We start from the raw sequence: 9,745 nt of genomic DNA, 5'->3' as shown, positions 1-9,745 counted from the left end.
GACATCACTATACAGTAAGTCATATACTGACCACATACTGTACACACAGGAGGAGACATCACTATACAGTAAGTCATATACTGACCACATACTGTACACACAGGGGAGACATCACTATACAGTAAGTCATATACTGACCATACACTGTACACACAGGAGGAGACATCACTATGCAGTAAGTCATATACTGACCACATACTATACACACAGAGGAGACATCACTATACAGTAAGTCATATACTGACCACATACTGTATACACAGGAGGAGTCATCACTATACAGTAAGTCATATACTGACCACATACTGTACACACAGGAGAGACATCACTATGCAGTAAGTCATATACTGACCACATACTGTACACACAGGAGGAGACATCACTATACAGTAAGTCATATACTGACCACATACTGTACACACAGGAGGAGACATCACTATACAGTAAGTCATATACTGACCACATACTGTACACAGGAGGAGACATCACTATACAGTAAGTCATATACTGACCACATACTGTACACACAGAGGAGACATCACTATACAGTAAGTCATATACTGACCACATACTGTACACACAGGAGGAGACATCACTATACAGTAAGTCATATACTGACCACATACTGTACACACAGGAGGAGACATCACTATACAGTAAGTCATATACTGACCACATACTGTACACAGGAGGAGACATCACTATACAGTAAGTCATATACTGACCACATACTGTACACACAGGAGGAGACATCACTATACAGTAAGTCATATACTGACCACATACTGTATACACAGGAGGAGACATTACTATACAGTAATCATATACTGACCACATACTGTACACACAGGAGAGACATCACTATACAGTAAGTCATATACTGACCACATACTGTACACACAGGGGAGACATCACTATACAGTAAGTCATATACTGACCACATACTGTACACAGGAGGAGACATCACTATACAGTAAGTCATATACTGACCACATACTATATACACAGGGGAGAAATCACTATACAGTAAGTCATATACTGACCACATACTGTACACACAGAGGAGACATCACTATACAGTAAGTCATATACTGACCACATACTGTACACACAGAGGAGACATCACTATACAGTAAGTCATATACTGACCACATACTGTACACACAGGAGGCGACATCACTATACAGTAAGTCATATACTGACCACATACTGTACACACAGGGGAGACATCACTATGCAGTAAGTCATATACTGACCACATACTGTACACACAGGAGAGACATCACTATACAGTAAGTCATATACTGACCACACACTGTATACACAGAGGAGACATCACTATACAGTAATCATATACTGACCACATACTGTACACACAGGAGGAGACATCACTATACAGTAATCATATACTGACCACATACTGTACACACAGGAGGAGACATCACTATACAGTAAGTCATATACTGACCACATACTGTACACACAGGGGAGACATCACTACACAGTAAGTCATATACTGACCACATACTGTACATACAGGGGAGACATCACTATACAGTAAGTCATATACTGACCACATACTGTACACACAGGGGAGACATCACTATACAGTAAGTCATATACTGACCACATACTGTACACACAGGAGGAGGCATCACTATACAGTAAGTCATATACTGACCACATACTGTACACACAGGGGAGACATCACTACACAGTAAGTCATATACTGACCACATACTGTACACACAGGAGAGACATCACTATACAGTAAGTCATATACTGACCACACACTGTATACACAGGGGAGACATCACTATACAGTAATCATATACTGACCACATACTGTACACACAGGAGGAGACATCACTATACAGTAATCATATACTGACCACATACTGTACACACAGGAGGAGACATCACTATACAGTAATCATATACTGACCACATACTGTACACACAGGAGGAGACATCACTATACAGTAAGTCATATACTGACCACATACTGTATACACAGGAGGAGACATCACTATGCAGTAAGTCATATACTGAACACATACTGTACACACAGGAGGAGACATCACTATACAGTAAGTCATATACTGACCACATACTGTATACACAGGAGGAGACATCACTATACAGTAATCATATACTGACCACATACTGTACACACAGGAGAGACATCACTATACAGTAAGTCATATACTGACCACATACTGTACACACAGGGGAGACATCACTATACAGTAAGTCATATACTGACCACATACTGTATACACAGGAGGAGACATCACTATACAGTAAGACATATACTGACCACACACTGTACACACAGGAGGAGACATCACTATACAGTAAGTCATATACTGACCACATACTGTACACACAGGGGAGACATCCCTATACAGTAAGTCATATACTGAACACATACTGTACACACAGGGGAGATATCATTCTACAGTAAGTCATATACTGACCACATACTGTACACACAGGAGGAGACATCACTATACAGTAAGTCATATACTGACCACATACTGTACACACAGGGGAGACATCACTATACAGTAAGTCATATACTGACTACATACTGTACACAGGAGGAGACATCACTATACAGTAAGTCATATACTGACCACATACTATATACACAGGGGAGAAATCACTATACAGTAAGTCATATACTGACCACATACTGTACACACAGAGGAGACATCACTATACAGTAAGTCATATACTGACCACATACTGTACACACAGAGGAGACATCACTATACAGTAAGTCATATACTGACCACATACTGTACACACAGGAGGCGACATCACTATACAGTAAGTCATATACTGACCACATACTGTACACACAGGAGGCGACATCACTATACAGTAAGTCATATACTGACCACATACTGTACACACAGGAGGAGACATCACTATACAGTAAGTCATATACTGACCACATACTGTACACACAGAGGAGACATCACTATACAGTAAGTCATATACTGACCACATACTGTACACACAGAGGAGACATCACTATACAGTAAGTCATATACTGACCACATACTGTACACACAGGAGGCGACATCACTATACAGTAAGTCATATACTGACCACATACTGTACACACAGGGGAGACATCACTATGCAGTAAGTCATATACTGACCACATACTGTACACACAGGAGAGACATCACTATACAGTAAGTCATATACTGACCACACACTGTATACACAGAGGAGACATCACTATACAGTAATCATATACTGACCACATACTGTACACACAGGAGGAGACATCACTATACAGTAATCATATACTGACCACATACTGTACACACAGGAGGAGACATCACTATACAGTAATCATATACTGACCACATACTGTACACACAGGAGGAGACATCACTATACAGTAAGTCATATACTGACCACATACTGTATACACAGGAGGAGACATCACTATGCAGTAAGTCATATACTGACCACATACTGTACACACAGGGGAGACATCACTACACAGTAAGTCATATACTGACCACATACTGTACATACAGGGGAGACATCACTATACAGTAAGTCATATACTGACCACATACTGTACACACAGGGGAGACATCACTATACAGTAAGTCATATACTGACCACATACTGTACACACAGGAGGAGGCATCACTATACAGTAAGTCATATACTGACCACATACTGTACACACAGGGGAGACATCACTATACAGTAAGTCATATACTGACCACATACTGTATACACAGGAGGAGATATCACTATACAGTAAGTCATATACTGACCACATACTGTACACACAGGAGGAGATATCACTATACAGTAAGTCATATACTGACCACATACTGTACACACAGGAGGAGACATCACTATACAGTAGCTCATATACTGACCACATACTGTACACACAGGAGGAGACATCACTATACAGTAAGTCATATACTGACCACATACTGTACACACAGGAGGAGACATCACTATACAGTAAGTCATATACTGACCACATACTGTATACACAGGGGAGATATCACTATACAGTAAGTCATATACTGACCACATACTGTATACACAGGGGAGATATCACTATACAGTAATCATATACTGACCACATACTGTACACACAGGAGGAGACATCACTATGCAGTAAGTCATATACTGACCACATACTGTACACAGGAGGAGACATCACTATACAGTAAGTCATATTCTGACCACATACTGTACACACAGGAGGAGACATGACTATACAGTAAGTCATATACTGACCACATACTGTACACACAGGAGGAGACATCACTATACAGTAAGTCATATACTGACCACATACTGTATACACAGGAGGAGACATCACTATACAGTAAGTCATATACTGACCACATACTGTACAGAGGAGGAGACATCACTATACAGTAAGTCATATACTGACCACACACTGTATATACAGGGGAGACATCACTATACAGTAAGTCATATACTGACCACATACTGTATACACAGGAGGAGACATCACTATACAGTAAGACATATACTGACCACACACTGTACACACAGGAGGAGACATCACTATACAGTAAGTCATATACTGACCACATACTGTACACACAGGAGGAGAGATCACTATACAGTAAGTCATATACTGGCCACATACTGTACACACAGGGGAGACATCCCTATACAGTAAGTCATATACTGACCACATACTGTATACACAGGAGGAGACATCACTATACAGTAAGACATATACTGACCACACACTGTACACACAGGAGGAGACATCACTATACAGTAAGTCATATACTGACCACATACTGTACACACAGGAGGAGAGATCACTATACAGTAAGTCATATACTGGCCACATACTGTACACACAGGGGAGACATCCCTATACAGTAAGTCATATACTGAACACATACTGTACACACAGGGGAGATATCATTCTACAGTAAGTCATATACTGACCACATACTGTACACACAGGAGGAGACATCACTATACAGTAAGTCATATACTGAACACATACTGTACACACAGGAGAGACATCACTATACAGTAAGTCATATACTGACCACATACTGTACACACAGGAGGAGACATCACTATACAGTAAGTCATATACTGACCACATACTGTACACACAGGAGGAGACATCACTATACAGTAAGTCATATACTGACCACATACTGTACACACAGGAGGAGACATCACTATACAGTAAGTCATATACTGACCACATACTGTACACACAGGAGGAGACATCACTATGCAGTAAGTCATATACTGACCACATACTGTACACAGGAGGAGACATCACTATACAGTAAGTCATATTCTGACCACATACTGTACACACAGGAGGAGACATCACTATACAGTAATCATATACTGACCATATACTGTACACACAGGAGGAGACATCACTATACAGTAAGTCATATACTGACCACATACTGTACACACAGGAGGAGACATCACTATACAGTAAGTCATATACTGACCACATACTGTATACACAGGAGGAGACATCACTATACAGTAAGTCATATACTGACCACATACTGTACAGAGGAGGAGACATCACTATACAGTAAGTCATATACTGACCACACACTGTACATACAGGGGAGACATCACTATACAGTAAGTCATATACTGACCACATACTGTATACACAGGAGGAGACATCACTATACAGTAAGACATATACTGACCACACACTGTACACACAGGAGGAGACATCACTATACAGTAAGTCATATACTGACCACATACTGTACACACAGGAGGAGAGATCACTATACAGTAAGTCATATACTGGCCACATACTGTACACACAGGGGAGACATCCCTATACAGTAAGTCATATACTGACCACATACTGTATACACAGGAGGAGACATCACTATACAGTAAGACATATACTGACCACACACTGTACACACAGGAGGAGACATCACTATACAGTAAGTCATATACTGACCACATACTGTACACACAGGAGGAGAGATCACTATACAGTAAGTCATATACTGGCCACATACTGTACACACAGGGGAGACATCCCTATACAGTAAGTCATATACTGAACACATACTGTACACACAGGGGAGATATCATTCTACAGTAAGTCATATACTGACCACATACTGTACACACAGGAGGAGACATCACTATACAGTAAGTCATATACTGAACACATACTGTACACACAGGGGAGACATCACTATACAGTAAGTCATATACTGACCACATACTGTACACACAGGAGGAGACATCACTATACAGTAAGTCATATACTGACCACATACTGTACACACAGGAGGAGACATCACTATACAGTAAGTCATATACTGACCACATACTGTACACACAGGGGAGACATCACTATACAGTAAGTCATATACTGACCACATACTGTACACAGGAGGAGACATCACTATACAGTAAGTCATATACTGACCACATACTGTACACAGGAGGAGACATCACTATACAGTAAGTCATATACTGACCACATACTGTACACACAGAGGAGACATCACTATACAGTAAGTCATATACTGACCACATACTGTACACACAGGAGGAGACATTACTATACAGTAAGTCATATACTGACCACATACTGTACACACAGGAGGAGACATCACTATACAGTAAGTCATATACTGACCACATACTGTACACACAGAGGAGACATCATTATACAGTAAGTCATATACTGAACACATACTGTACACACAGGAGGAGACATCACTATACAGTAAGTCATATACTGACCACATACTGTACACACAGGAGGAGACATCACTATACAGTAATCATATACTGACCACATACTGTACACACAGGAGGAGACATCACTATACAGTAAGTCATATACTGACCACATACTGTATACACAGGAGGAGACATCACTATACAGTAATCATATACTGACCACATACTGTACACACAGGAGAGACATCACTATACAGTAAGTCATATACTGACCACATACTGTACACACAGGGGAGACATCACTATACAGTAAGTCATATACTGACCACATACTGTACACAGGAGGAGACATCACTATACAGTAAGTCATATACTGACCACATACTATATACACAGGGGAGAAATCACTATACAGTAAGTCATATACTGACCACATACTGTACACACAGAGGAGACATCACTATACAGTAAGTCATATACTGACCACATACTGTACACACAGAGGAGACATCACTATACAGTAAGTCATATACTGACCACATACTGTACACACAGAGGAGACATCACTATACAGTAAGTCATATACTGACCACATACTGTACACACAGGGGAGACATCACTATGCAGTAAGTCATATACTGACCACATACCGTACACACAGGGGAGACATCACTATACAGTAATCATATACTGACCACATACTGTACACACAGGGGAGACATCACTATACAGTAAGTCATATACTGACCACATACTGTACACACAGGAGAGACATCACTATACAGTAAGTCATATACTGACCACACACTGTATACACAGGGGAGACATCACTATACAGTAATCATATACTGACCACATACTGTACACACAGGAGGAGACATCACTATACAGTAATCATATACTGACCACATACTGTACACACAGGAGGAGACATCACTATACAGTAAGTCATATACTGACCACATACTGTATACACAGGAGGAGACATCACTATGCAGTAAGTCATATACTGACCACATACTGTACACACAGGGGAGACATCACTACACAGTAAGTCATATACTGAGCACATACTGTATACACAGGAGGAGATATCACTATACAGTAAGTCATATACTGACCACATACTGTACATACAGGGGAGACATCACTATACAGTAAGTCATATACTGACCACATACTGTATACACAGGAGGAGATATCACTATACAGTAAGTCATATACTGACCACATACTGTACACACAGGAGGAGATATCACTATACAGTAAGTCATATACTGACCACATACTGTACACACAGGAGGAGTCATCACTATACAGTAGCTCATATACTTACCACATACTGTACACACAGGAGGAGACATCACTATACAGTAAGTCATATACTGACCACATACTGTACACACAGGAGGAGACATCACTATACAGTAAGTCATATACTGACCACATACTGTACACACAGGAGGAGACATCACTATGCAGTAAGTCATATACTGACCACATACTGTACACAGGAGGAGACATCACTATACAGTAAGTCATATTCTGACCACATACTGTACACACAGGAGGAGACATCACTATACAGTAAGTCATATACTGACCACATACTGTACACACAGGAGGAGACATCACTATACAGTAAGTCATATACTGACCACATACTGTGTACACAGGAGGAGACATCACTATACAGTAAGTCATATACTGACCACATACTGTACACAGGAGGAGACATCACTATACAGTAAGTCATATTCTGACCACATACTGTACACACAGGAGGAGACATCACTATACAGTAAGTCATATACTGACCACATACTGTACACACAGGAGGAGACATCACTATACAGTAAGTCATATACTGACCACATACTGTATACACAGGAGGAGACATCACTATACAGTAAGTCATATACTGACCACATACTGTACACACAGGAGGAGACATCACTATACAGTAAGTCATATACTGACCACATACTATACACATAGAGGAGACATCACTATACAGTAAGTCATATACTGACCACATACTATACACACAGAGGAGACATCACTATACAGTAAGTCATATACTGACCACATACTGTATACACAGGAGGAGACATCACTATACAGTAAGTCATATACTGACCACATACTGTACACACAGGAGGAGACATCACTATACAGTAATCATATACTGACCACATACTGTACACACAGGAGAGACATCACTATACAGTAAGTCATATACTGACCACATACTGTACACACAGGGGAGACATCACTATACAGTAAGTCATATACTGACCACATACTGTACACACAGGAGGAGACATCACTATACAGTAAGTCATGTACTGACCACATACTGTACATACAGGAGGAGACATCACTATACAGTAAGTCATATACTGACCACATACTGTACACACAGGAGGAGGCATCACTATACAGTAAGTCATATACTGACCACATACTGTACACACAGGGGAGACATCACTATACAGTAAGTCATATACTGACCACATACTGTATACACAGGAGGAGATATCACTATACAGTAAGTCATATACTGACCACATACTGTACACACAGGGGAGACATCACTATACAGTAAGTCATATACTGACCACATACTGTACACACAGGAGGAGATATCACTATACAGTAAGTCATATACTGACCACATACTGTACACACAGGAGGAGACATCACTATACAGTAAGTCATATACTGACCACATACTGTACACACAGGGGAGACATCACTATACAGTAAGTCATATACTGACCACATACTGTACACACAGGGGAGACATCACTATACAGTAAGTCATATACTGACCACATACTGTACACACAGGAGGAGATATCACTATGCAGTAAGTCATATACTGACCACATACTGTACACACAGGAGGAGACATCACTATACAGTAAGTCATATACTGACCACATACTGTACACAGGAGGAGACATCACTATACAGTAAGTCATATACTGACCAC

Source organism: Leptodactylus fuscus, chromosome 7 (genome assembly GCF_031893055.1).
Source record: "Leptodactylus fuscus isolate aLepFus1 chromosome 7, aLepFus1.hap2, whole genome shotgun sequence".
In the NCBI taxonomy this organism is placed as follows: domain Eukaryota; kingdom Metazoa; phylum Chordata; class Amphibia; order Anura; family Leptodactylidae; genus Leptodactylus; species Leptodactylus fuscus.
Note: the sequence above shows the minus strand (reverse complement) of the source record.